Genomic DNA, 10,265 nt, shown 5'->3' with positions numbered 1-10,265 from the left:
TTTTTTTTATGAGTAAGTGATGTTTTACTTAGAATTAATTACATGCTATTCTTAATTTCCACTGTTTAACTTGAGAATCCCCTATTTATCATTTAAAAATCTGGTATTGAATGGTTGGTTAGTTTTCAGTTTAACAATGTTTAAAGGATTATAATGTTATATTTTGGACAGCATTCACTCCATTTTTATTTATGCCTTTGTATGCATGTGGGTTCCTAGAGGAAGTGTGGTAAGGGAAATGGTCTGTTGGAATAATTTTTATGAGTGTTTCTTTATGACCTGAGATGAAATGAGGAAGAAAATGGGTAGTATTACTCCACCTATTTTGGATGAGGTATTCCTAGGTCTTCTTTCATACAGTTTGTATACAATTCTTATTCAGCCCGTATACAGCCCATGTACAATTCTTATGCTGCCCATGTTTAATTCTTATACAGCCCATGTACAATTCTAATACAGCGTGTATGTAATTTGTGTAAAAATGCATATTTTTATACAAATTGTATATGTACACTCATTTTTGTATATAACTTGTATACAGACTGTATAACATCTGTATAGAGATTTTATACAATTTTATACAGGTTTTATACAATTTTTTCATAGGGTAGGTCTTCTTTCATACAATCCGTATGCAATTCTTATTCAGCCCGTATACAATTGTATACAGCCCATATACAATTCTTATACAGCCTGTATATAATTTGTATAAAATGTATATTTTTATACAAATTGTATACACTCATTTTTGTATATAACGTATACAGACTGTATAAAATCTGTATAGAGATTTTATACAATCTGTATAGAGACTGTACACAACTTGTATATAATTCTATACAGAATGTATACAAAATTTTTATACAATTTTATACAGGTTTTATACAATTTTTTCATAGGGGATAATAGCAGATGTGTCAGCAATCCTGTTTCATCGGCAATTTTTATTTAAAAATTTTATTTCGTCAGGCTTTAGGGTAAGCTTTTTAATGCTCGTGGGCTATGTGATGTCTTATTTAGTGTCAAAATTAATAAGAATTTACTCTCATTAACATCTCAAGGTTTCCAAGTAAGTAAACGAGCCACTTAACAATGCTGGATGCTGGGGGTGCGTGAATTAGCCATGAGAATCTCATTTTTCGCAGAGTTATTTAAGTGGCCGAGTAAGTTTTGTAAGTTCTCAATGGGTAAATAATACTATATCATGAATTCTAATTACCATGAAAAACTCACAACCGACAAAACTTTGTCGGTCGTGAGTCTTTCATGGTAATTAGAATTCATGATATGGTGTTATTTACCTATTGAGAACTTACAATTCATAATGATTCGTATCAAGGTTCTCGCTACGGTCGGTAGCTATCGATTGTGTTGCGTTCGATACATTTTTCGATCGTGCGAGTTACGATATATCTAATGTCGACCTTATCGATTGAGATTAGCCTGAGTGCCGTGTTCCTGCGCGCTTCGTATCCAATCGTACGTGCTTAGTAGCGGACATTCACATGCTGCGTACGCGCTTCGTCGACAGGCCGCGAACGGAAATTATCCATTGACGAAAAGCGACGAAGCGGCATAGTATCCCCTTAGTCAATGGGTACTATGTACATACGAATTAGATACGGAGGGTTCTGTGCCGTCTGGGTTAGTTTGTAGTTAAATTAGTTTATAGTTTAGTAGGTTAGCAAAGTTTGGCAGAAAAAATATATTAAACGCAATAAAGTTACGTCGGCATTGTAATTTTTTAATCCCTAAGCCTTATCTTTACTGACATAATAGATCATTTATTTATTTAGGACCTAAAATTTTTTAATTATTAACCTAGTTCCACCAACAGATAAAGAGTATAAAAACTTTTTGTAAAAAGGCTAAACATTGGTGGTTATCCTATCATAACATTAATGTTCTTTTTCGATGCGTGCGTTAATATACATATCGAAAGAAATCACACGGTGTAGTCCGATTTCAAAGAATTAATAATTTACGTGAAACCTATTAATCATACATGCGTGTTGCAAAATCCCCCGGTTACACGTAAATACAATTCCTAGTTATATTTATTGCCAAGAACCCTACTTGATTTGATTTAGGAACGGAACCAAACGGACCGTTTGGACTTCAAAACAAATTCAGCCGTAGCCTACGTAATCAAAACAACAGGTTCTCTTTTATACGCTAGCACTTACATTATTTCCTGTACGTTCTCGCGTACAGAGACTATAGTACAAGAACTTCCACTTTACATTATATCATGTAAACAAGGAACAAAAGCGAAAATTTCACCATGAACAACGGAAAAAGACGCTACCTTTAGTTGCCAAGTAACGGTTTTACCCAGACGGTCATGTTGTTCCAAGCAGAGCCATATTTTTCCTCGAGATGTTACAGGCTGAGTTATAAGAAATATAAGGAGCATGCGGAAACACTATACTGCCGCCAGTGAACGCCAAGAAAAATTATTTAGATGTCACATCAAACTTACTTGGAATTCAGCTGCGTCTTTGTAACCGCCAAGCCACCATGCTGTCTCCAGTATACCGTTCCGGTTTCTCTGTTGGATAGGAGGAACGGAGGAATGTGGAGAACCATGGGAGAATCTGTATCGCGGAGTAGCGGTAGATTCAAAATTCGTTCGCCACCAAAAAAACTAGAATTTCAATATAAAGTAAAGGTACGGCAGTACTTACCTTCTATTGCCTATCCTTAAATTGGACAATTACAATGTCTAATCTGGGAATGAGGCCATCGATGCCGTGATAATTTTAGGAGAATTCTTACCATTAAAAATTAAAATAAATTTAAAGCGTTATATGTTTCATTAAAATACTTTCCAATCAATCGCCTCTGAGATTTTTTAATCCCTAGAGAGTAAATATTAATTAATCAATAAGTTGAAAGAGTTCATTTAACCTGTAGGAATGGAATGTCCCCGAGACGGCTACGCGACGTCCGCAGGACATTGGAACATAATATAAAATTTCAGTAAAAATCGATAAATTCCATTATTCCTGTTGTTAATTTTTGTAAAAGTTGCTAAATTTGCTTAAATTTAAGTAATTTTTATAATCATGAAAGAGTACGGGTTTATTTTTCATCCAACGCTTCTCAATCGTACAACATGCGGAAATTTTTAATTTTTTGAAAGTTGCTAAAATTGTTGCTAAATTTGTTTAAACTTTAAAAATTGTTATAAATAATGTAGAGAGTCATAAGTTCGTTCAATTGTTGTTGTTTAACCCGTAAGGCATGTAGAAATTTTTAACGCTCGTAAATGTTACTTAAATTGTTGCTAACTTTGTTTAAACTTAATTAATTGTTAGAAACAATATAAAACTTAAAAATAGCGTACATTTGTAGTTCTTAAACTATAGAAGCGGTAAAAATGTCAAATTTTTTTTCGTTAAATAGTTTATAATTTCCTCCCAGAGTCCACACTCCAACAAGAGGATTACATTTGGTTACCTAAAATAATCCTCAAAATATCTCTTCCTCCACGAAAAATTTCCTCTTCCTCGATCGGGAGGAAGTATTCTGGCTTCAGAAACGAGAGAGTTTTTTTTCTTTCTCCCTTCTCCTATACTCCCTACTCGGAGGAGGATCTCGAGACTTTCTCTCGGAGTTCCTCCTTGAGGAGGTGAGTGTTTTAAGAGGAAACCAAAACTCCCAAACCCTGCATAATGGGACACTAGCTGGACGTCCGCTGGACATCCGAGATAGGACAGTGTGCGGACAGATGGCCAGGACAGCCGGCGGATGTCCTCTGGCTGTCCTGAAAATCCGCGGACACTGAGAGGACGCGACGGACGCGCAGCGGACGTCCTCTGGCAAAGATGTGCTGTGTGGGTAGTTGCTTCTGCAATATGCACACAACAACGCTTGGGCTCCTTTAATGAAAACCATGGAAAGTTGCATTAATAAAGATACTTTCGCAACGAGTAGCCATTCGTTGTTCAATAATATACGACGTTATTATAAACACAACTACACATAGTTATTCATAAGGCACACCAAATAAAGCAATCAATGTTAACCCGAGAATAATAATATTGTAAAAACAACGCAGCATTTATATACCCGACAAATACGCATCGTTTCATTTGTGTACTCTCAAGGTTACTTCGTGGCCGGCCGCCAAGAGACGCTATGCTTTGGATGAAATACTGCTGAATATTCACTCACAATTCACTGAGAATATCTTTAAACTATTTTACTTACCGTAACGCAAAACAAAGAACAGAAAAATAATTCTTGTTCCCCCTTTTAAACCAGTATTGTTGCACTCTCAATTCCCCACCATTAATGGCCGGCCGGCATGTGACCGCAACTCTTTTGAAGTAATAAACGTGATTTTCCTCCTTCAGCTCCCAAAAATTATATGAGGAGTTGTCATGACAATGAATTTCTTCAAAAGGAGAGTCATCCAATGAAAAGTATAAAAAATGGTACTCACTGTGTGGATATATTACAAACATCAAATGAAATAGATCGTCAGTATCATATAGATGCCATTCATATGCCGGACCACAGAGAATGGGTGCGCAGGAGAAACACGGAACACTTAGAGAACTGCGGAGTTAATCACAGATATATACAATAGATTGGCAATGGGAGTGGGGGGGGGGGGGGTGAAGCCATGCCTTTCTGCTGGCGGCCATGTTGCTTTCACCGACCTATGCGTTTGCGTAAGTAGGGAACTGGAGGAAAATTACATTGTGAAAGATAATGGCGCATTGATTAAGGCTATGAACTATAGAAAACGTTGTCATTTTCGTTTAAGATGTATCCAATTAAAAAGAAAGGGACCGATCTTGACACTTACGTGGTAAATTAACCAATCTTTGAGCGGAACATAACCGTGACGAAGTTATGAAATTGGTAATATAAGCTGAGCTAAGATTAATACTAATTCGGTTCCTGCTCAATATTATGGAATTGGAATCCATATGCATGAGTTATCTCGAAAAAAAAATATTGTGTCCCAAATGTAGAAGGGGCGTAGCAGATGGGGAAAATGGTTAACTACGTCGTCTGCTAGTGTAGGAAGGTAGCCTACAATCGTGAATACATGGTATTGTTCACCCTTAGATTTACCAGCGACATTGTCACACTATTCAAACAAAATAATTCGAAAATTCCAAAGATTTGATGCTTCCACTTACTGTATTTTTGTTGTCAAAGAGTTGTTGCTCAGTTAGAGTTGTCAATTAGACGAAAAACGTAGAAGCAATCCCAGCCGGCACAAACCATCAAATTTCTTTTTGGCAGCTGGATGTCATCCAGATGCAAAGAGTATGAGTGCATCCTTTTATACAGATGCCATCCATATGCCGGTCCACCGCCGAGGGGATGAACCGCCGCACTTATGCCCCGTTCACATTACCATCTTTCTTAACCAGCGTAAGATGACGTCAGAACCAACGCGCGTTCACACTCGACCATGGTTAGACCCTGGCGACATCTGATGAGTGGTAGAGTAATTCTAAGTGAAAAATGAATTGACAAGAGCGAATAACTTGTTGGAAGGAAATATAGCATGAAATATAGAATGTGCAGGGAAAAGTTCATGTGTTAATTGCAATGATATTGATGATGAATTTAAACATATGTGCATATTATGAGCTGCTTATGAATTAAAAATTGCATTCCAGCGACGACAATCATTGTTCCTTGCTACGTAGAAGGTAATTCAAATGTGTTCGTCCAACTAATCATTTCATCCATAGTGTGGCTTGCATTCTTCTACTGCTCTATTTAATACGAATGAAAGCGAATATTACTGATAATTAGGTTGATATCAACAACATATACTACTACTTGCCCTTGATTCGGATGTGTCGACAAATCATTGATGTAGGTGAAGAAAATCGAGGACCTAATCTTGAGACTTGAGCCTCAATTTGAGACACTTGTGATTTGGGATGGAGATACACTTTTCGCTGCATTACATTCTTAGCTGTTATTGTTTTCTGACTTTGACAAAAGACATGATCCACTCTGATGCTATACCGTAAATTAAAACTCTTTTTACCTCTTCTTCAAATGTGGACGAATAACTTGCAGAAATGTGACAATTGTTGAAATTTAACTTATGAAATAAGAGAGAGAACGTGGTAATTTATGCGATATGTGGTATCACCCGACGTTTCTAAATTTATTTTCTATCGTTACATCTGACTAGCCGTTAGCCTGATACTTTATATTGATATGGGAAGAACTTTTGTTCAAGGATGAACATAAGTGATCTTTTTCAAACTGGGACAAAGAACTCTTACCAAAACATTAAAATCATTGTGACCTTCGGATTTTTAGTGTGGTAGTTTCGCACATTTTACTTAATTCTAGCAAAATATTAATATAGATTATTCAATCTGTCCGTAACAATACAATACGAGCTAATAGCTAATTCACTACGAACTATAAAGTATATCGCATAACTTAAATAAGGTTTAAAATCTCATAATATACAACACATTACGGAATGAATCAATAGCACTTTCCTTTGAATTAATTCTGACGAATATAATTCAACAATAACGGCCGTCTCCTCTTCGAAACTTTATTTTCTGTTTTCTTTCCTCCTATCCCACTTCGTTGCTGCTTCGCCTTCTTCTTTTTCTAACCAGCTTTTAACCAACTTGCGTTCACACCCGCATGAACTACCGCCAACCATGGTCGGAAAACGGTGGTAAGAATCCCAACCACGGTTAACGGGAACTTGCGTTCACACCTCGTTTTGTAACCATGGTCGGGGCTAACCGGCGTAAAAAGGACGTAGTGTGAACGGGGCATAATGCCCCGTTCACACTACGTCCTTTTTTAGAGAGATGCCGTGAGGATGAGGATGCACGAAAGTGCTGCCATCTAACGGCGGAAAATTGAACTCGGTCATACTAGTATTCCTATATTGCTTGTCTGGTTCTCTTTATCTCGTGATTGTTTTACACTACTCGGGGTAAATCAGAGCACGTTTTATTTCATGAATATAACTTTAATGACTCAGCATAAAACAAGAGGCAGGCGAACACAGGAATACAGGCGTACACAAGACAACATATGAGAACTTCAGTACAACATTGCTATCCATCGGAGTCCAAAACAAACGCAAGAGTTCAAATCCAGGAAAGTAGAGGCCAATGAGTGCGCGAGGGTCGATACCGGGAGATTAGACAAAATTGCTGCAATGGTCAGAATAAAAAAATATCACTATAAAACACGCCCAACACAACACTCAATCTACGAGGTACAACATCGCTATCCATCGCAGTACAAAACAAACGCAGATTTCAAATCCAGGAGAGTACAGGCCTATGAGTGAGCGAGGGTCGACACCGGGAGATTAGTAAAAATTGCTGCAATGGTCAGAATTAAAAAATATCACTATAAAACATACCCAACACAACACTCTATCTACGAGGCTACAACACGTCGAGATAGGGATAGATGGCTACAAGACGACAAGTCCATACCTACTGCTGTAGTCATTGGTAGTTCCGTATGTCCGTGAAAATCTTGAATACAATGAATAATTATAATAATAATAGTTCTTGAAATTTTATAATAATTAATGCGAGGACTTGCAGATATTTTTAAGTATTAAACCACATCATGAAAAATATGGCATTCATAGGCGCAACTAGCAAAGGATGGCAGAAGGATATTTGGTACCTAGCGCATTCTGTCACGCATTGCATCCACTTCACATATAGATGCGGTATGGGCTGTGCCGGCTGGGATGCTACCTAACCTTTCACTGCCATAAGTAATCGGGCCAAAAATATTACGTAATTAAATTTGATTCAACCTATTTAAACCCATTATGATCTAACTTTCTGAGCAAGGCATGCTGCTTGGTGCTGTAAAATGCTTTTCTGAGGTCGTAAAGAGTCAATGCGATTGAATTCCTATCCTTAAGCATCAGAAATATAATTTACATTATTTTATATAGGCAGTGTTTTGGATTTCCCCTCACGATCACCCAATAGCGAACTTGAAAAGAAGTTATTGGCTTAAAAAACTCAACGATTTGATCCATGATCATCAATAATCAGTTTCATGTTGTTATAATATTCGAAGGGGAAGCAGACTATAATATAAATCTTACATCATGAGGCGGTACGTTTTTAATTAGAATTTCTATCTTACCGGGATAAGTGATTATAACAGACACCATGTTCTATATAGAAGCCACAAAATGATCAAATACCTGATAAGTGCTACATGGAAAGGTTGAATTATAATGAATGTGACCGCGTCATTTCACCGCGAGCACATGCAAACCATTATTTAAGCGATCGGTTTCTCGGAATTTCACTCAATAGATATTAACAAAGTCAAAACTTATGCTTTTGAAAGAAATTCGTTAAGTTTCCAGATAGAGTTAAAGGTGCATAATACACGCTCTACATATCTAAATAAATAATAATACTACAACGGAAATAAAATTCCGATACAATGTAATAATGCAACAGCGGAAAGTATATGACATAATGGAAACTGGAGAAAGTCTTTTCTTGGTAAACACAGAAAACACAACAGAAAACATCATGATGATTCCGTCATCAAAACACAGACACCGAGACAGAGAATGCACATGTTATTAACCCCTCAACGCCGTCATGCGTACCCAGTACGCTTCCTGACCTACTGTATATAATTTTTTTTCTCCGCCAGATATTGTATTTTAGATTAAAACAAATTGCTCTATCTTTTGAAGAAATGCTTTCCCTCTCCAATAAAATATTCATAACGACTTTAGGCCTTCAGAAATTTTTAAAATGATTCGATGAAATTCCGTTTTAAACCAGCACATTGACGACTTCGGTCGAAAAACTCAACGCCTATATTTATTCAAACGCTTGAAAAATTATTATATAGTAGCGCACTACATTATGCAAGTTTACAAAAAAATTTAATGATAATGATCGTATATTATGAACGATATAAATTATTGAATGATAGTATGCCAATAAGGTGAAGTCTTCTTAATCTCATCCGGCCGCTGGGATGGTATTTAAATAAATGCCCGCCGCGCTTGAGGGGTTAATTACCGATCCTAGAGATATGAAGCTACTGCATTTGAAATGATATCGCTTTCAGAAACTCCGGTAAATATCCGCTTCCGTCACACACCTTTAGAATTTGTTTTGGAGAGCAATTTGCATTTCAGCAAAAATAACGTGTCACAGTTTCATGATGCTATTTCTACAACTATGTGAATTTTGCCAACAATAAATTTAAAAAGGTAGAGCATAATCTGCACTTCACGTGATATAAATTTCGTGGCGATACGTACAAAAAAAAGGCTTTGGAAAATATTTTCATGCTCTGTGAGATGGAAGCGGAGACATTACTGAACGCAAACCATGCTTTCCTTATATCTATTATTTACGCGTGTAGAGACACATTTTCGCCCCCAGGAAAATTTCCCCTCGTAGTATACTTAAATGTGCACCCCCACATAACGCAGTGGTTCACCATTCTTCTTTTAAAAAGCTCCAAAAGCAGGAAAAGTAGCCTCTCAAATACACGTATGTTAATGGCACATGAGCAACGGTCGGTGAAAGCAAGATGGCTAGTTGCGCAAAATTCTTCTGCCGGCCGGCTTCAGCGCCACCGTGAGGAAAACATAGGCACTGCCAATCTATTGTATATATCTGTGGAGCAGAGTCCTCTGGATTGTTGATAATACACTACAAAGTTGAGTCGTCGCATCCTACCATCTTTGTTCTCTGCACTCGTTGTTTACGTTATGATAGTGAATGTGGCCGGCAGTTGCTCGGCAAGATTTTCCGTTATTTGTAGTAGAAATACGGCACAATAAGTTGTAGTTCGGCTCCTAATTGCTACATTAGCACCAAGGACGTGTTTAAAAATTTTATTTTCCCTCAAAATATTGAGAGAAGAGCGAAATGGCTTCAAATATGCCGAAGGGACAAGTGACACCAAACAACGTCTTCCCGCCTACGTGAGGTAAGTTTTTGTACACATAATGGTTCCTTTAATACTATTACCTTAAATTTTTAATAGTGCTGATCCACATATTCCAATTATTAGGTTTGAACTGTGTATAAGTAGTAATTTTAAAAAATATGTATTCCGGTTCAGATAATCCGGCGAGGTTCTTGACGAGTGTTTTTGTGCTTGTATGTTTTCTATTCATCAATGGAATATGTGAAATTTTGTGACTAAAATATAATATTTAGTCTGGGTTGCAGAGATGATTGACTTAGTTCTTTACTATAGTAAACTATAGTACGTATACGTAC

The sequence above is a fragment of the Ischnura elegans genome, chromosome 4 (genome assembly GCF_921293095.1).
Source record: "Ischnura elegans chromosome 4, ioIscEleg1.1, whole genome shotgun sequence".
In the NCBI taxonomy this organism is placed as follows: Eukaryota; Metazoa; Arthropoda; class Insecta; order Odonata; family Coenagrionidae; genus Ischnura; species Ischnura elegans.
Note: the sequence above shows the minus strand (reverse complement) of the source record.